This window comes from Lissotriton vulgaris, chromosome 1_1 (assembly GCF_964263255.1).
Source record: "Lissotriton vulgaris chromosome 1_1, aLisVul1.2, whole genome shotgun sequence".
In the NCBI taxonomy this organism is placed as follows: domain Eukaryota; kingdom Metazoa; phylum Chordata; class Amphibia; order Caudata; family Salamandridae; genus Lissotriton; species Lissotriton vulgaris.
This window is the reverse complement of record NC_141685.1, coordinates 1,658,325,910-1,658,346,786: the sequence shown is the minus strand read 5'-3', so window position 1 is coordinate 1,658,346,786 and position 20,877 is coordinate 1,658,325,910. Positions and strand designations below refer to the sequence as shown.

Below are 20,877 nucleotides of genomic sequence, written 5' to 3'. Positions count from 1 at the left end.
ACTGTTCAGCACTTAGTGGTTTGGGTTTTGGTTGCAATTAACTGGTTCTGTAGAAAAGCAATTGCAAACCTTCATCATGCCAGGCATGTGCAACAATTGCAAGGTCAGAAGTTTATTAGCATTTAACTCTGAGTCATTGGGTCGCAACAGGTGTGGGTAGCGTCGCACCTGGGTGACTTCTTTATGGACAAAAGTGTTTGCCTAAGCCAGCATAAGACTCCCTAACTGGCTAAGCAGGTTTGAGCGGCAGCCAAACGGCGATTTAACACCTTCGGTTTCGTTTTTCAACACAAAGAACTCACGATCGTCCAATAAAAAAAGCTGATGGTAAGTTTCCGTGAAAGGTGTGGTGTTCTCTCTATATTTAGCGTGTGGTTTCGAGGAAGGCTGTGGGACTTTATGAAGGTGGACCGAGAAGAGGTGTGGACTCGGGGATTTCGTCAAGCATCTGAAAGACGCAAAGGTGAAATGGGCAGTGAAGTGGCAGATCTATTGGGGACAGTGGCGCAGGGAGTGGGGTGCGGTGGGTGCGGCCCGCCCCGGGTTTCATCATTGAGGGGGTGACAAAATGGCAACAATATGCCTGCTGCCTGGCGCGCTTGTGTTTTCTCTCCACGACTTTCAGTGCTGCAGTCAAGAAAGCGAGATGTACGGGTGAAAGGGCGCCACACTTGGATTAGAGATTCCCTTAAAAAATCTGCAATATTTTCCACACAACTATGCCCGACCCTCTCTCCCAGTGCCAGCTCTTTAACTACAGCAATAAATCGATAGTAGACATCTCTTGAACACTTGGCCCGCTTAACTTAGAATATATACAAAGGTAAACATAGGAGTTGTTTAGTGATCGAAACTTTGGAGAGAGGATGGGTAGGAGGGAGGGAGGAGTGCTTAAGCTGAGCAATACAAATCAAAATAATAACGTAGGAGACGGAAATGACAGCGTAACTCAACTTTTGTAACAGGTGTTGTTTTTCTTGAAAAAAATTGGCACTACTTTCCCAACCTGTCTCGGTACTTCTTTTGAACAAGGGTTAGCAATTCTTTATTTTTAACCAGTGGAGTTATTAAGCAGCAACTCCCTCTATGTTGCTGCGCTCAGTGCTTTAAATGGAAAAAAATAAGTGCAGGTACTCACCTAATTGAGATGTGGACTAGGGGGCGGGGCTTTGGGTGGGGCTAGGGGGCGGAGTTATGGGCAGTGCAATGGGATCTGGCTGGGGGCACCCATTTCAGCATTCCTCTTACTCATTACTACACTCATTTCAGAGCATGCCCAAATCACCTCTTTCCCTTTACCCCTCGTACCTGGGCCCTATTCTGTCCTTCAGGGGTCTGCTATTGACCCTCATGCCAGATTTATTTTGCCCTAAGGGCTTATTAGTTCAACTATACAGATGACACTAAAATCATCTAGAAATTTGAACAATAACCCAACGTGGGCATTTGCACGATAGGCCCACGTCATTGTGCAGTTGAAGACTGAAGGACCAGAAACACCTGAAATCAACTAGTAAACAGTCTGACATCCTGTAATGCAGCACTGGCCTAATGTTGAACTGGTGACGGTCTTGAGTCGGCTTGCGGTGTCAAGAATCGGTTGGTGAGCTAAATTGCATGTATTTATCTCTGACTTTGATGAAGGAGGTGGAGGTCAATTGCGCGCCTTGGTCATAATAGGGGCCACTGGAGTTAAGGGCCCCCTTCTAATGAGGGCATCAGTAGTTTAGTTCTACTTCCACCTCCCGAGTCTCCTAAGGAGGATATTCACTTTCCTCGGATTTCTATAAACAGTGCAGCCTCCGATCACACTACACTTTCTCGTCAGTACTACCGTTCCAACAGACTATATATATCTGCTTTCTTCTTTGATGGCGTTTCGAGAAATGAAGGGCCCAATATCCAGAGGCCATGGTAAAAAGTAGCGTATGCAAACTGCACTTCAAACGATTTGCGACGGAGGCTGCATTTTGCAGGCAATTAATGTGCTAACCTGTGACGTAGCAGAACGAGGATTCACAGGGGGTGGAAAATCAAAGGGGGGCAAGCAGCACAGACAACCATTTGTGTGTGTAAACGGCCGCTTTATTGAAACAGGTGACATTACACTTTATTAAAAACTGGCACTTTGCCTTACAAAACTAAAACCTCCCTAAACATCGAATTACCTGACCCCTTGACATTTCCTCCCCCCAACCCTACGATCCCCACATGAAAAAAAAAAACACCATGCAAAATACAATACATAACTTCCAATACATTAAATAATACACAATCTTATCACATAACATTATAACTCCTACCCTCCCAAGACCTACAATCCTATCTGCCTTCCTGCAACTGTAACTAATGACCCTCTAATGTAAACTTCCAAACTGCTTAACCTTTCCCCGCTCCTGTTCACCAACTCCCCAAACTTAACAATAAACTACCAACCTCCAGCCAAACTTGGCCAACTTCAAAAACAATTCCGCCAGCACCTGTTCCAAGCGACAACATTACAATAAAATAACCCCTATGCACCTGTTCCAACAAAAGCTCCTATCCAAAAACCTGCTAAAAACGCCTCCCACAAAAACCCTTAGCTCCTGGAGGGTATGTGGGGCCAGAAAAAACCTGACTACAGCGCTCCCAGCCACCAGGTCACCAGAACCTAAAATGGTGGCTGGCACAGCGCTGACCCCCTAGAAATAGCCTTGGGCTATATTTTCGAATCAGGCTGCCTTTGGGCTACTCCCAAGGCAGCCCAAAGCAGCAAAATGGCTGCTCTCTGCTCGCCCCCTGCCAAATCTGCCAGGGGGCAGACCTCGCTCTGCCTGGCTGCCCTCCAAACCCCCCTTGGGAGGGACAAAAGGGGGCAAGCAGCACGACAATCATTTGTGTGTGTAAACGGCCGCTTTATTGAAACAGGTGCACATTACACTTTATTAAAAACTGGCACTTTGCCTTACAAAACTAAAGCCTCTCTAAACATCGAATTACCTGACCCCTTGACATTTCCTGCCCCCACCCCTACGATCCCCACATGATAAAAAAAACCCACACTGCAACATACAATACATAACTTCCAATACATTAAATAATACACAATCTTATCACATAACATTATAACTCCTACCCTCCGAAGAACTACAATCCTATCTGCCTTCCTAGAACTGTAACTAACGACCCTTTAATGTAAACTTCCAAACTGCTTAACCTTTCCCTGCTCCTGTTCACCAACTCCCCAAACTTAACGATAATCGACCAAACTCCAGCCAAACTTGGCCAACTTCAAAAACAACTCCGCCACCCAGGAAAAGGCGGAAGGGTAGGTGATTACACCGCCTCCACCTTTTCCTGCCCCCGCCCCCATTAACAGTCGCCCAACAACCTGGACAAAACCTCCCGTACCTCTAAAAGATAAAGGTCCATGCCCAAGCGGGAAAGGTGAACCCCGTCACCCCGACACAACTCCGGCGCATCATACCTAATGTCCCAATGCCAAACCAGTGAAAACACCAAGTGCCTACAAAAACGCACCATCTCAACATTGATCTTCCTCCTGGCCTTATCCACCACCTGAGGCTTCACCGCCCCTCTCCAGACCCTCCGCGGAACAAACTCAGTCCAGACCACCGTACACCCAGACCACCGCCTCTTAATTTCCTCCAAGTCCTTTTTCATGGCCCTCATCAAGACCAACCCCGTCTCCTGAACCATATCATTCTCACCCAAATGGAGAAGCAACACATTAGGAGATCTACCCACTACCAACAAACCTTTCAGCGTGCCCACCAACTCTTTTCAACGCATACCCCCTCTCCCAAACCAACGAACCTGAAAAACTGCAGGATTAAACCCCAAATGTTCCCCAAAATAACTGTCCCGGGCTTGCACCTGAGCCCGCTTGATAAACGAGTGGCCCACTATCCACACTGCCATATCACAGGCGAGGGGACCTGCCACAGAACCTGAAATGAGAAACAAGAGTAAGTACACAGGTCACAAAAACAACCGCGCTATCATTGGTCAGCCTCGCTGCACACATATCGCCTGTAACAATCGGACGACCACCTCCCCAACCACATGATGTCCCCCCTCCCCCACCCCCGCCGGTGTGCCTCCGACACTGCACCAATGCGAAACGAGTGCGTGCTGTAACTACTCCCATCCACCCCCAGCAAAGCCAACGTTTTCCGCAACACTGCCAACAGCTGCGATCCTGTCACCCCCTCGCCCATCCGCGTGTCGAAAAACCAACCCCTCCGCCGGATCCCTCGCCCACCATTTCAACCCCCACCGTAACGGGCACACCTCCCCCAATGCCACCTTCCCCAACGATACCCACCTACCAACACTCCTCTGGTCTGTCTTAGACTTCCGCAACCAAAGGCACACCTCCTCCTCCCCAAAAGCCACTTCTGACCACTTTATCCCAGCACCCTTTCTCGACCCCAGCAACTCAGACACCCTAAAGGCCCCTGCAAACATCCACGCCATTAAGGTAGCGAACAAGCAAGCCTTCCCCACATCCCTGCAACCCAAAGGCAAGGCTCCGACAACCCTCCCCAACAAAGCCCACAACAAGGGTAGCCGAGCCTGACCCAACCTCCCACACTCTTGAGCCCAACCTTTCAGCATCCGCGACACGATCTTGCCCGCAGACGGTGCATAGCCCCACAAAAGTTTACCCATGGAGGCAATACCCGCCAGCTTGCCCGCTATTGTGATCCGCGTGAGGCCTTTGCCTATGAGCTGCCATCTCGCCCCGGATGCCACAAACTCCCCCCATGCAGACACATATGTCGTCCTCGTCGACTCCACCAAGAACCCTAGAACCAGCTGCAACATCCTGTGTTATCTACGTACCACAGCTGCAGAGGCATGCATGTAGGGTCTCGATCCGCGTCCTCGGCTAACCTACGGAATCTCCCCCACTGTGAATGAGACAAAGCATCCGCCCCCAGGCACATGCACCACGCGAAAAGCAATGTCATGGCGCAGGCAACCCAGCATAAACACCCGCAGCAGTTTCAGCACCTGTTCATCTCTGGCGGACTGGCGATTCACCACCTGCACCACCACCATGTTATCCACATGAAAGGTCACACGTCTGTGGGCCAACATCTCCCCCCACAGCGAGACCGCCACCACCAGAGGGAAGAGCTCCAAGAACGCAATGCTCCTCCCTCCCCCAGCCCACTCCTGGGGCGACTTCTCCGCACAACACGCCCCTGCCAGTAGAGCCCAAACCATTGCTCCCTACCGCGTCTATAAAAATCTGGACCTCCCAGACCAGGTCATCCCCCCTCTACATGGAGACTCCATTAAAATTCCGCAGAAAAAACGGCCACATCCGCAGGTCTTCGTGAATGCCCGCAGACAGCCTCACGTGGTGATGTGGAGGCCTCCGCCACGCCAAGGCCCTGCCCAACCTCCTGCAAAACATCTGACCCACTCGTACCACTCTGAAAGCAAAATTGAGGTGCCCCAACAGCACCTGTATCTCCAAAACATCTCCCCCCACAGCGAGACCGCCACCACCAGAGGGAAGAGCTCCAAGAACGCAATGCTCCTCCTTCCCCCAGCCCACTCCTGGGGCGACTTCTCCGCACAACACGCCCCTGCCAGTAGAGCCCAAACCATTGCTCCCTACCGCGTCTATAAAAATCTGGACCTCCCAGACCAGGTCATCCCCCCTCTACATGGAGACTCCATTAAAATTCCGCAGAAAAAACGGCCACATCCGCAGGTCTTCGTGAATGCCCGCAGACAGCCTCACGTGGTGATGTGGAGGCCTCCGCCACGCCAAGGCCCTGCCCAACCTCCTGCAAAACATCTGACCCACTCGCACCACTCTGAAAGCAAAATTGAGGTGCCCCAACAGCACCTGTATCTCCAAAACCGTAACCTTATGCCTTGCCAACATGACCACCAGCAGCCCCAACATCTGCTGCTTCTTTTCCACTGGTAAATGGGCCTCCATGGTCCCCGAGTCCAGCTCTATTCCCAAGAATGACAGCGCCGTGCCCGGCCCCGCTGTCTTCTCCGGTGCCAATGGCACGCCCAAGTCCTCCATGATCTCCTGAAATCTGTCCAGCGCAACCTGGCAGTCCATGGAGTCTGAGACCCCGACCAAGAAAAAGTCATCCAGGTAGTGAGTTACTCCTTGGTGACCCGTCCGTTCCGTGAAAAACCATTGCAGGAACGTACTGAAACGCTCAAACAGTGCGCAAGACATCGAGCAGCCCATCGGCAATGCCTTATCCACGTACCAGCGGCCGTTAAACTGGATCCCCAGTAGGCCCCATTCGTCTGGGTGGACCGGAAGCAGCCGGAAAGCCGACTTGATGTCGCACTTTGCCATTGCGCCTGCAGCCACCCTCAAAGCCGAGGCAGCGTCACCCAACGAGTAAGATACCGAGGTCTCCCGCTCATCAATCTAATCATTTACTGAGCCACCTTCAGGCCACGACAAATGTTGAATGAGGCGAAACTACCCGCCTCCTTCTTGGGCACCACCCCAATAGGGGGGACATTCAAATCCTCCAATGGACAGTCCTCAAAGGGTCCGCCATGCCGCCCTCACTGACTTCTTTATCCAGTTTGCCCTGCACCACCTCCGGGTGCTCCTTGGCAGACCTCAAATTGTCGGCCCCTCTCCAAAGCCGTGGCCCCTCTTAGCCTAACGAAAACCTTCCAAAAACCCAGTCCGTAACCGATCTGCGACCCCTTTGCCCGGGTAACCCTACAGGGCCGCTACCAAGAGATCCACCTTAACTGTAGTACGAGCCCTTTGTCCCAGACCCCTTACCCCCTCTACCACCTACAGATCGCTGGGTGTTCCCTGTCTGAACTCCCACAGCCTGCCCTTGTCGACCCCCTTGGTGCTGCCCAGAGGCCCCTCAACATTTAACCAACCTGAACATTTATGGCGAAACCGGCAGTGTTCCCTAGCGCACGCCCCTTTATTGTAGTCCCAGCAGCACCCCACGGACCCGACTTAGTTTTGGCCCCTGCAACCACCCCTCCGCGGGTGGGGCGGCCCTGAAAGGGCTGGTAAATAATGGGCAACCCGCTTGCCATAAAGATGGTCTTACCTGGCCCAGCCAGCCTCATGGTGTGCTGCCATAAGTCGGACTCGAGCTCACCCCACTTCGCCTCGGGGTCTCACGCCATCCGAGCCCTGAACTCCTCGTCATACTGGGCCCACACATACCCACCCCGTGATCTGAGCCTTCCTAATGACATCCATGAACTTAAACATGGACACCGACCGCTTGGGGAATTTTTCACAATAAACGCTGGCGAATATTTAAAAGGCCGCCGTCCAATTTTCAACCATGAGAGGCACCTTCAGCCTCTTCTGGAGTTCATACTCCTCCTCCTTTGACCCCTTCTTCGCCCTCACCTCCCGATGTAACAGCTTCAGCAATTCCACATACTCCCCTTTCCAAATGCTTTCCTTAGTAGACATCATCAAATGCGCACCTAACGGCTTCGTAACCCCCATGTATGGCAGCTGCTTAATCTTTAGTTCGTTACTCACTGGCTTTGCTGCACCTTCTCCAGCTGCCCCGGCACCCGCCGTGCCATCCCTGCTCGCAGCCCCGCCTGCACCACCATCACCAGCGCCTTCATGCCCCGACACGAAGGCCCCATGCCTGCCTTCTTGCTTTCGTCCTCCAACACCTTCTCACCCAGCCCCTTCACCCCATCATCCGGGCCCACACCTTTATCCACCACATACTTGCCCTTCCTCAGATGATCCCCCCCATAACCCACCTCCCCACCCACCCACACCGACACCATGCACGCCGCTCGATTACCTGATGCCAAGGATGCCACACGCCGCTCCTCAGCCCTCCGATCCAGGGATGCCGTCCTCACCTCCCAGTGAGATGCCCAGGCCGTCCTTTCCCGCGGGCCATGATACCTGTAACACACTACCAACACTGTTAGAGGACACCCCACCGCCCTCACCATCCCTCAATTCTCCTTCCTCCAAGCTATCCTCATCCTCAACTAACTGCACCCCGCCGTGCACTTACCTCCGCCCGGCCGGCAGCACAGACTGCACACTGTCCGAAACAGCAAACACATCCTGCACCCCTCCTAAACCTGTAAAAACATCTGATGCAGTGCTCCTCTTCCGGCGGTGCCCCCCAAGCCGTAGTGGCCCTGTGGGTGGAGGGGTCGACGAGCCCGCCATGGGCCTACTTCTACTGCCGGTGACGGGATCCCCCGCTGGTGCCGGGTACGCCGCAGGAGGCTCAGCCCTACCTTCGCCTTGGCGCCGAGGAGCCGTCCCTAGCCCTGCCAAGTCCGGAGCCCCGCGGAGCACTTCCTCCTGAAAAAGAAACAGTAGGTCTGGTGTGCTGGGTCCCTCAAACTGAACCTCCCCACCGCCTCTGCAATGCCCACCAATGGCCCCCAACCGCCTACGCTCCCCCAACCTCCACCTGACCCCCCGCCTCACCCGCCCTCCTCATCGCTCCACACCAACCCCCAACACCTGGCCCACCTTCATCTGAAGACACCCCCAACCCCCTAATCTCGCACTCCCCGCTCCCCCCCACCCCTTCTCCCCCAACCCCAGCATCCCTTCCCCGCCATGAAGGGCCTGCCACCTCACCGTAACACTGCACCTCGCCCCCAGCCGATCCCCGCGCCTCACGTACTACCTCCTCCTAGGCGTCTAATACATCCAATACCTCCCACTTCCTCTCACTGTCCACAGACTCTGAAAGCAAAGGGGACATCCCCCCAACCTCCGCACGCTCACCTCCCCATCCCCCAGACACCCCTCATGAAGACCTCCCCTGCCACCCCCTGCAACCACCCACCCCGTTCTCCTGCATCCACCTCTGCCCCCCCATCCATCTGTGTCCATCTGAGGCCACACCGTGCACTCCCCCACTCTTCCCTCCCTGGGCCACCTTCCTCTCCCTCTCCCTGTCCTGGGTTAAGCCGCTCCGGGGAGGGGATGGGCTCTCCTTCCTTCCGGCATGCCCCTTAGGCCCTTTGCCCCTTGTCTCAACTGGCCCCTTTCCCCCTCCCCCCGGGCATCCTCCGCACACTGCCCCCCCCTGCTGGGCCCCACCTGCTCCTCCGCTGTCGCCCCCTTTCTACCGGGGCGGCCAAAAACAACAGACACCTTCCTACGGCGAGGCTCCCCTCCCCCTCCCCCGCCTCGTGCCTCATGGCCGTGCTGGAGCCCCCGGATTTTTGCTCCGAGGCCCGCGCAGTCGTCCGCAGCACCCCGCCCCCTGCATTCCAAACGCCTCAGAAGGACCGGGACGGTCACCTTCCATTTGGCTCCACTGCGAGGAGCCGCCGACGGCACCCCCCTCCCGCCCGCTTTCAGGCCTCCTTCCTGCCTGCCGCGGGGAGCCGCCGGCAGCGCTCCTCGACCGCGTCTTCTTCCCGCCCACTACCCGGCCCCCATCTTCAGACAAATCCATAACCAAGGCCGCGCCCTAGGCATCTGCGCGGCCCCGGACCCTCACCTGCACACGTGCCGTCTTGCATGACAGCGAGCAGGCCAAAACGGCCACCACCACGCCCGCTGACACGCACCTTACCGTGCGTGCGGGACGCTGAGGGCCCACCAGCAAGTCCATCCGCCTGTTTCACTGAGCAGGCGGATGGCTTCAAGGACTCTCACATCGTCGCAGGCCATGATCAAAACACTCGCCAACGCTGAACCAAGAAACCAGCAACAAAACGCCACAACTTCTCCACAAAAACCTGACTACAGCGCTCCCAGCCACCAGGTCACCAGAACCTTGCACCTTGACGAACCATGTGAGGCGGACACGATCGAGGACCTCCGCTACGGGACCCATAATTACTGTATCCGGGACACTGCCCCTTTCTAAAAAAGATTCTCTACCTACCTATGTTCAGCACATGAGGAAGGGCATTAAATAATATTTAAACCCTGAAGAAGTCCCTGGATGGGACGAAACGCGTTGGCGGTTTCAAAAGTGCTCTCAGAAGTTTTTAAAGAATGAAAAATTAAGAATAAGTTGAATTTGAACATCGACTCGTCTATGGAACAAAATCCTTTGAATTTTTTGACTCTACTACAAGTTCTGTATAAAGTGTGCCGGGCTATCATGTTTTCAGAACCTAAAATGGTGGCTGGGACAGCTGACATTTTCGAATTGGGCTGCCTTTGGGCTACTCCCAAGGCAGCCCAAATCAGCAAAATGGTTGTTCCCTGCTCGCCCCCCTCCCCCTCCCAAAGCTGCCCCTCAAAACCCCCCTTGATCACTCCTTTACGCCAACCAGCATTCAGTTCTGGGGAAATGCGGTTCCGCACGCACACATCCGCGGTGATCGTATTCATCAAATAAACCTTCATAACTTAAACAAATGCATTTTCCCCTGAAATTCTTTAAAATTAATTTCATTTTTCATTACAGGCGTACGTTATATTTTGTGGGTTTGTTTACCCTAAGATGAAAGGCAAACAAAATAATTGCAGAATGTTGTTTTTACCTACTTCACTGGCCACGCCCCATCTCATTCAGGATCACAGCTCCCTTACTTTTGCTATTGCACTTAAACCTCAGGCTGGGTAATTTATCACAGGTCAGAACCCAGGTAGCAGTTTCCAGGAGTGTGATTTTTTGAGCCCTCGCCCGCCAACCTTCTGCAGACATTCTCAAGATTCCAAGTACCAAGCACGAGTAGCTCCACAATTTTTCTTTGCATTCTGGCACTTGCAGTGCCCACATGGCACACAGAGACTAACCAGTCCCAGAACACTGATTCAAAAAACATGATGGACGGTGTAAATTACGCAGGGACATGCAAGAAGCTCGAAAGCTCTGTGTTTTTGTTGGAGACTCCCGCTGTCTATATTATTAAGGTTAACGTGCAACCAGTCCTGAATTATAACTTCCTCACTTCCAAAACAAGCATTGGAAATGCAATAGATCTCGCATTTGTTGGAGTTTGGAGCTATTGGCAATGTAAATGGCAATGTTTTGTACTTATGCAGTAGGTGCTGTATTTCTTGCTTTTGGAATTGTAAATAGCAATGTTTTGTACTTATGTGTTATGGGGTGTATGCATATGGTGTGTTGGGGAATTATGAGTGTTGGATTGGATTGATTAGTTGTGTCATTGTGTGGAGTGGAATTTTGTGGTGTGACGATGGATTTGTGATTTGGAATTTTGCGACATGGTGTGTTATGGAATTATATGGACAGTAATTATGTGGTATTGAGTGTATTGGAATTATGTGGTCAGATTTTGTGTTTTGGGGTATATTTATGTGGAATGGCATTTTGTGTTGTGGAGTGGTATGTAGTAAATTTTAATGATGTGGAGTGCTGTTGAGGGCTGTTTTCCATGGTACAGAAAGGCCTATAAATACTATTTGTAAGATTACATAATACATGATGAAAACTGCTAAACATTAATGCAGTTTGTAAGGATATGCCTTCCCCACCTTAATAAAAGAAAGAACTGTTGAAGTGTAGTTCCTATATTCCCAAAAGGCTCTGCACATTGGAATAATATATCCTGCAGCTTAGACGTAGGACTGAGGTCTACTAGGTCTCTGCCGAATATATTAGACTTAATTGTGAGTGCCAGCTAGCTCAGAGGTCACTAGAAACGTTCTCAAATAAACAAGAAGGGATTAGTCTCTGACAACCATATAACATGACAAATTTGTTTCCCCAGAATGAAAAGTATCTCTAGAGTCGGGGAAACAATAGACGGCTATTTCACTGTGCATGCTTTGTTTCACCAGCGTTGCTTTAGAAGTCGAGAGACGGGCGTTTTCAATAAAAGTATTTATTGAACAGCCATATTTCTTAAGCATAAGAAATGCACTGCTACAATTAAAATGCTAATTAAGAAGTACACTGCATATAATACGAATAGTATTATAAAATAGTACTGTAAAAGCATTATATGGTTTCTGAGCCATATACATTAAATTCATAGAATGCATAAAATACATACAATGATAAAATAGTGGCTAAAAATACTCAACTGGTGATTCTAACATACGCCTACCCCGGTGTACCTAACCTAAGCCTAGTACGAGGGAGGAAGTAAGTGAGGAGTGGTTTAAGTTTTAGTATTACTCTGCCAAGAATCTGTTCAAGAATTCGCTAGGGATCTAATCAGCTCCGTACCTTGGTTTTAGGATGATAGAGGGCTGGTATCTCTCTCTTGGGAGTCGATCTCCCAGCAACCCGCTAGGGTAGCCTGGAAACACCGGAGCTGGATTTCTCGGTAAGAGAAAAGACAGAGTCCCTCAGTGCGTCAGTTGGAGGGTCGGCTTCCTTCGGCACTTGCAGCAGCAGGGTGTCAGGCAAGTAGTTAGTCGATCTGCTCCTGACCCACTGTGTGTTTGATTGAGCAAATGTAGGCATATTTATATCCCTGAAGGAGCTGAGTCTGACGTAAGATTGGACATAATATTGTCACTAGTGTCTCAGTTCCTCGAAAACTCCTGGATTTCTCGGATAAATCAGTATTCAAGCAGGGGGAGGTTCCTGACTGCTGAAGGCTGATTTTTACCACGAAATCAATGTGGATTCTCGGAGTTTAGTGGAATTAGCCATGCCATATTAGGGCTGCACAGGCTATAACCAAATAAGGCAATGGTTCTTTATGCCTATATAAGGACTGGGTGATTTATACCTATATATGGGCAAGAATCGGGAAAAATTCCACTAGGGTCCTAGATTCCCACATAACACCCACTCCACGAATATAAAGTTTAATAACATAAGCACTGAACATATTCCAAAGCAAAGTGTTTACAATCCCACCTCAAAATACAAAAATGCATTTTTCGAATAGGGTCCTTTGCATGAAATGAGCATACATTATTTAGAAAGTCATAGGCATCATATGAAATCAAATATAAACTATGAGCATATATCTTCACATTATATAAAACAAAAGTACAGTCATCATTCGATACATGAGATCAGTCCCATAGCATAATTTATTTTAACTGTCTTTGTAATTGAGGTTGAAGCCAAATATTGTTATTTAGGAAGTTCAAACACGAAATCTTGTTCTCTAAGAATGGTTATACTTCAAGCAGATTACTCTGTGCCAAAGTTCTATTTTGGAAAAAATTCAAATTAGTGGAATGTTTTGAAAAATGAAGGCCGAATTTGCAGAGTTCAGGGAACGCTGTGTGAATTAATCAAAAGTTATTCTCAGGAGTTTCAGGAGAAAACATCAGATTGTCTAGGCTCGCAAAGAAACAGTCTACTGTGGTAGGTGAAAGTGGAATCACTTCAGTTAGCTGATCAAAAGTGCAGAAGTGTGGATCATCGCCGGAAGCGTTTGATGCATTAGCAATGTCAGTAGTAGATGGTACCTGTATGCCTGTAGTTTCTCGCATCTCACCCTCAGTTAGACTTGCCAGTGAGACCTCAATGAATGCCGTCATCAGAATTGGCAGCCATTGGGGGCAACACGATGCATGAGCCGTTACTGGACCTAGCAAAGCGTCAACATCCGATGGCAGTACTGATGGAAGTGTAAGACAAATGTCCAAAACGCATTCCTGTCCGCAATGCAGGCATCAAAGAACAGGTGAGATGCAATCTTGCCAGATTGGTCTGAACGAAAGGAACCAGGTGGTGTTCAGATCTCTTAAACGAGCCAAGCCAAGAATCTGTGAAATCCTTTCACGATATCTCATTGCAAGAAGGCATTGTTCCATGGTAGTTTCGGTGTTGCTGGTGACCGGACTTGCCATATCGGAGCAGAAGGAATAAAAATAGAATTCCAGCTACTAGTCCCAAGATGAGAGGCAGGCCTCCGAACACAGAGTGCACAAAATTTGGAAAAATGCAGAGGACTGCTTCAAATGGTGTTAACAGTCCCGAAAAAAATCGTCTTAAATACATGTGCGATGCCGCTGGTATCAGACATGGTTAAGATTTGGCTTAACATTTCTGCGAAATGCACTTGGCAGTTTGTTGATAATAATGCATGTATCTCTGCTGAAGACCTTGCTACTTGCAGATCATACGTTCCTCTAGATGAGGTCAGTGGCACATTTTTTTTGTAAAAGAATAGCTTTCATTCCTCTTAAAGTATCAATTCGTATAGAAGAGATATTCAGTGAAGGCCATATAGCCGTCTCCCTTTCTGTCTCTGTTTTTGGATACAATACTTGCATATAACAAGTGACCGCGAACGACACAGTTATGAGATAACTTATTCCTGGCAACATTCCACAGCAGCTGTGATCATTCAACATAACTTAACTGCCATTGGATAGCTGCCTGAAAACCGGTATTATCGTAGGAAGGGCGAAGCGTGCAGGTGGCATGAAAGGTTATTTCCAGAACCGTCACAGGCCCCGTGTAAATTAACTTCATTGCACAGAAGTGTACCACTTAGTGACCTTTTGCAATAATTGCCACTAAGGAAAACTTCATGTCCCCCATTCCATCACTTGTGTGTATATGGTAAAACCCAGGTCGACTTAATGTATTCCTTACCCAACCTTTCATACAGGCCCGCTGGTATATGCTCTAGACAATACTGAAACTGAAATGTCGTGACTGGAATTGAAACGGAGCCATGAATTATCCACTCAATCACAGGCTTCTCAGAAACTGTCAATTGTAATCTATGTAGTTTTTCAATGCTCAGCACCGTATAGTCTGCTCCTCTTTGTGCCAAAGAGATTTGTTTATCTGTAAGGTTAAATACAGCAAACAATGACGTTGTATTGATTAGATGCCATGGCACATAACCAGAACGCAGATTTTGTAACGTCCAGCCTACCAGCATGATAGAACGCAATTGAGACTGACCATGTTGTAACTTTAGTAAGTCTTGTTCTATGATGTCTCTAGCAGATGACACGATGTTGTCCATAGAATATATTCTGGAGGACAGAGTCGTTAACCCATTGTCCACTACAGAGAGTGGACCCTGAGAAGGGGGTGGTTACACCCCTTTCCCTTTGCCCAGTTTCGCTCCAGAGCGGGGCTGGAGTGCCCCTGCAACTGGTTTGAACCGGGCTATGCATGGAGCACCTTGTGTGCCCCAGGTAGTGCCTGGAAAAACATCTTTCCATTCAACCCACCCTGCCCCAATACACTACAGGCTGTCTGGGGAGGTGCTGGCACCTCCCTCGACGGGAAACCTATTCTCCAGGCCTCCCTTGCTGGAGTTTCGTCCAGCTGCAGGAGGTCAGACTCGTGTCTGTGGCAGCAGCATCCATTTTGTGATGCTGAGGCTCTGTTTAACTTTAACCGGGTAAAGCAGTAACTTTATGTCTTCTTCCTCTAGAAGGGTGAAATGCTACCCACGCCGCCAGGACTGGCAGGGGGGGGGTGTAGTATTCCAAAGTGCTTGACACCTTACACAACATGTTTTGATAAAGCCAAACCAAAGTTAGCAATAACCGCGAGGATTATAATGCATTTAAGAGGGATGTATGACGTTACAACGCACACTTTTACAACGCATACCTTTACAACGCATTTTTCACAACGCAACATCCATTACAACGCATTCCATTACAACGCATGCCATTACAACAAAAATTTTAAAACTACATTTACAACGCATTCCATTACAACGCATAATACCTTTACAACGCATACCATTACAGCGCATAACATTACATTGCGTAGCAACAGTAGGGTAAGGGTTGGATGGTAATTTTATACGTTGTAATGGTATGCGTTGTAATGACTGCGTTGTAATGACACGCGTTGTAGTGGTGTGCGTTGTAGTGTCATGCGTTGTAATGGCTGCGTTGTAATTGCATGCGTTGTAATGGATGTTGCATTGTAAAAGTTTTGTTGTAATGGAGTGCGTTGTAAAAGTTGCATTGCAAAGGTTGTTTCCCACTTAAGAGTAAATGGTATGGCTATATCATAGAACAGCTATAAGGAGATGGTTTCGAAAGCTGCATAATGGCTCAGCTCATGCTAGAGCACCCTCTCAAATAAAACCAAGCACTCTGCCTCCAGGATTGTCGAGGCCTACCATAGGAGTGACTTATAGGTGCATATGTGTCTATATATAAGGTAGATATGGTTGTACTATATCTAAGTAAGGGGTGATTACACCACCTTACTCAAGCTGAGTGATCAGCCTGTGGTGTCAGTTTGGACGGCCAGCCAGGGGTGGCATAATACATGCTGCAGCCCCTGGTAGACCTTGGATGCACCTATGCCCTGGGTACCTATGGTACACTATACAGGGGCTCACAGAGGTGACCCAATTCCCAATTAGGTATGTACCTAAAGTACATGGTATCAATTTAGAGAGAGAACAGCTGGGCTGTGGGTCTGATTAGCAGGCCCACAGCCACACCACTCTCCTGCAAGGCCAACCTCTGGGTCCTTAATGAAGAGAAGTGTGTCATCATGTTCCATCACCAGACCCTCACAACAGGGGGAAGTGGGGGTCGTGGGTCTTTCATGTTTCTTCCTGATCTTTTTGTGAATGGCAGACCCTCTTTGTGGTTGGTGTAGATTTGTGCAGTATTCTCTATGTGGAGACATGCGACGTACAGCATTGCATATTTCATTTGTTTATCACTGAAAGTCCTTCTTGTTTTTGTAGACTGTGCATGACTCCTGCACTGCCAGGGTAAATTCACGCTGAATCAAGATATTTGATTCCTAGTACTTTAGTGGGCCTTGGCACAGGCCAGTGTCCCTGTCTCAAAAGTTCAATAGTCGTGCAGTGATAGGTCGGGCGGAAGCCCAACTAGCGGTTTAGGTCCCAGAGATCTGTATACCATTTCCACCATTAAGAGATTGGAGAAACTGTCCCTACCAAAGAGTTAATTCAGAAGGGATTTGATAAATAATTCCCGCATACCAATGTTGTTGGTTTCATCTATTCAAATGTTATTTCTCCTTTGTTTTGCGCACCCACTTTCTAGAGTTCTTGCTCTAGACGAGTCAGGGTGGTTCTGATGTCTGGACTGATATCCTGACTTTTGCTTCTCCTAGGTGGTCTCTCTGGTTATCCAGCCTGCCTTTCAGCAGATCTGTTTGCTCATTTATTTGGTCAGTTTGGCTGCCAATGTCAGATCCAAGAGGATGGTTTTGATGTACTGGTCTGTGACTCCACAGAGGCATCCATTACTGGAAGAGAGGGCCTGAAGCAGATGAACAGTTGCCTACGCTGTTCGAACTGGAGATTCCTTTGTTTTTTATCAGTTTTTCCCATGGCTGTTGTGGTGTTCATCCATGGCAGGTGGACAGCGGTTAGGTTAGATGTCCCTGATAAAGTTCCCTGTGCAAGAGTGTCTCTGGGCGAGGTGCTAGGTCTCATAGGATCACCAGTATCAAAGTTGTCTGTAAGGCTGTATACATTCTTCAAGGTGAGACAGTTTGGATGTTATGGATAGTGTATGAGCAGTTCTGAGGGTGAGTGAACAGTGGATGAGAAGGCACTGGAAGGAATATGAAAACTTTTGTTGCAGTCTAAAACTCTAGACCCAATGGTAAGCCCACCTATGCAGAGAATTGTAATGTAAAAGTGCTGGACAGCCTCTGGTAGAATTGGTAGGGTATAGGCTATATCAGCTGTGTCGGAGGCCTCTGAACCTACTCCTAAATTTGTGGGCTTTCGATGTAGAGGGGAGCAAGTATGAGTTAGACACTCCTTATGGCCTCTCCAGGAAGGGTCCCACAATGCCACAGTCACGCTTCTGCTCCTGCGATTGGTCACATGTATTCCTTACCTCTGCTTGTTACAGTGCTGGCGGTGCTGCACTTTTGGCCGCTTCATCTCTTTCCAGATGCTGCCAAAATGTGCAGTGGATGTTGAAATAGCTGAGCTTTGGAGAGAGAGCTCTGCTTCACGTGGCCTTCTTGGCTGGCACTTGGCCCCACTCCTCATTGTATTCAACACATTATTTCTGTCATCATATCAAATAATTCTTGGCAAGATATTCCCAAAATGGCATTTTCCTTTGTGAGGTCCACTTCTGGACAACCTTGCACCATGGAAATTCTCCCAAATTTCCATTTCATACACACACTAGAGAAAACAAATTTCCCACATTTAAAACATTCTTTGCCCGAAGCCAAACAAGATTTAGATGGGGCAATATGTGATTTTGAACTCCAGCACGTGCAACATATCTTATTGTCTTTAAAAGATTACAAAAATGACTTTCTATTTCCCTTCAACTAGACTGATGGAAATGTCTTTCTATTGTCCTCCAACTTGTCTAATTTCACACCCATTTGCTTTTTTGTTGAAATAGATCCATCTTAATTTTTCAAATAAATTTAATTAATGAAGGAAGATATCGAAAGCTCCACAATTTGAGCAATATTTATAGTATTAGCCAGTGTTGGATTCTTATGTTTTAGTAATTGCTCCTGAATTTTCTTGTTTGAGCATCTAATGATGATTGATCTTTGATATAAGTATCAATTGAATGACCAAATCCCCAATTTGCAGCTAGTGTTTGTGAAGTCGCAATATAAAAATCAAACGATTCATTAAGTAACTGATGGCGTGTGTAGAAATTGATCCTCTCCATAATGGTATGAGGTTCTTCTGTGAAAGGTTCTTAAGCCTGTCTCAATCCTTAGTGTAATAATCATATTGAACTGCGTCAACACCTTAAGGAGGTTGTAACCAAGGAGAGTTTGTAGATATTTCTACTTCTTCCGATCCTTGTAGGTTTATCAAAATCTCTTATATTTCTTTCAGCTGAAAATGTATTACCATCAATAGCTAGCATGCAATTATTGAATAGTCTATTTCATCGTTTCCATTTTATTGATGTTTGCCCTGGTTCTCTCATAAAAGGTGATGATTACTTAACTGCACAACCATGCTTTAATTGAAGAAGTGGTAGGGGAATTTTCAACATTGTTCAATAAATCCAGCTGATGGATCACGAACATTTCCTTAAAAACTGTTAAGATACTAAATACTAACATCCAAGAGAATTTTTTGGGAAGGTAATATACAAGTGTATGTTAAGTTCCTTTTGTTTTTTAACAAGCAATGTCTCATGGGTGGTAAACCAGCTCTTTTCAAGGAGTTCTATAGAGGTTTTCATGGGTATCCTCTTTGCTTGAGTTTTGTTGAAACACATCTGCGTGCATGAAAACGTATTGTTTTCTCATACATAGAGGATACCCATGAAAACTTCTAAAGAACTCATTGAAAAGAGCCTGGTTTAGCCCCTGTGAGACATTGCTTGTTAAAAAACAAAGGGAACCCAGTACAAAAATAAAATGTGATTCCACGTTTTTCCCCACACAACACAGTTCAAGAGGATCATATGCAACAATTGGTACTTAATAAAGAACTCTGAATGCAGCCTAGAATTGCCAATGGTTGCAATGAGAAGTGTCCAAGTGTGGGATCCCAAATAGTTCTCTCAAATCTAACTAAGCCAAAGAAGCAGAGCGAGTTACTTGCAGCATGGAATTTGAAGCCAATTCAAGGCCACCATAAATGTGTTACCTGCAGTGTCTGCAAACAGATGCTGGAAGGTAGTTCCTTCTGAGAAGGAAAGATTACCTGGACTCATGAGGAATTCTCAAACTGCAAAACCAAAAACGTGGTTGCGCTATAGTTTGCCCATGTCAAAAGATCTACATTGGCAAGACTAATCAAGTAGTAAGACAACAAATCATCCAGCAAAATCACGCATGAAAACGAACATCCAAACAGACCCCAGAGGTGAAGATATTGATACCAGACTAATGTGAAAAGAAGCATACGTGATTATATAATTTAATTTGGTATCAAGAGCTCTGAATGAGATGTCTGAAAAAACCCAGATTGTAGCCAACCCATTTGCGTAACCCTGCGTTCACACTAGGGGCCATATGTATCATCATGCCAATTTGCGATTTCTAAATAGCGATTTTTAAGGAATCGCTATTTAGAAATCGCAAAATAGTGTGTATGTAGGAAATCGCTTCTTTTTAGCGATTCCTTAACATTCCTAAATTGCGATTAGCAAATTGCTAATCGCAAATTTCCAATTCATTTCTATGGGCCAGAAGGCCCATACGAATGAAGGGGAAATTTGCAATTAGCAATTTGCTAATCGCAATTTAGGAATATTTTCAAGGGTGCAGGGGTGTCACAAGAACACCCTGCTGCACCCCTGAAAATGACATGTGTGGGCATATGGCGCACATACATGCCCTAAGGGCATGTATGAGCGCCATATGCCACCTTTGGATTTTAAATAAATTGCTTTTTCAAAAGAATTCGCAATTTACCACCAACTAGAATTTGGTGGTAATTTGCGATTCCTTATGGGCATTTTTGCATTAATTTTTAGTTGGTACATTGGGCCTTATTTATGAAGGCCTTGCGCCACCGGTGCGTCACTTTTTCCCATTTTAAAAGTGACGCACCGGTGGTGCAAGGCCTTCATAAATAAGGCCCCTTGCATTTAAGGAATCGCTACATTTGCGATTCCTTAAGTGCAATCGCAAAATAAGGAATGGCAAATATTGTGATTCCTTATTTTGCTGCGAAAATGTTTCATACATTCCATTTAGAAAATTAGCATTCGCAAAGGCCGAAATTGCGAGTGCTAATTTGCTTGATACATATGGCCCTTAGTCTCTTGCACTTGTTTCAACAATGAAAATCTAAAGTTTTTCCATTAACAAACAAGGTAGACACTGTTCTGGCCTGTGATCCATTTCAGGTTTTACATCATCCTTTATACATTTTTTTAAAAATAAAATCACTCCTCCCATTTTTGCTTTGAATATTCAAAAATAACGTAGGGTTGTTTAACAACTATCATCCTGAGGCTTTGCTTTAGTAAAAAGAAAGATGAATTGTGCACCGTTATAGCAGTCTAGTGACAATACACTACATCAACCAGAATCCTCAAGCAGGACCGGTTGCTGTGGGACACACCCA

The 20,877-nt window shown here is 47.6% G+C and overlaps 1 protein-coding gene across 1 annotated transcript in view; it reads left to right on the top strand.

Annotated features, from left to right (window-relative positions):
- Nucleotides 1–381: 381 nt before the first annotated feature.
- Nucleotides 382–20,877, top strand: part of LOC147750995 (myelin-oligodendrocyte glycoprotein-like) — a 223,165-nt gene continuing 202,669 nt past the window's right edge. Inside the window, exon 1 of the mRNA XM_086937476.1 lies at nt 382–463. The gene's annotated coding sequence lies outside the window, so the exon portion shown is untranslated. The remainder of the gene's footprint in view (nt 464–20,877) is intronic.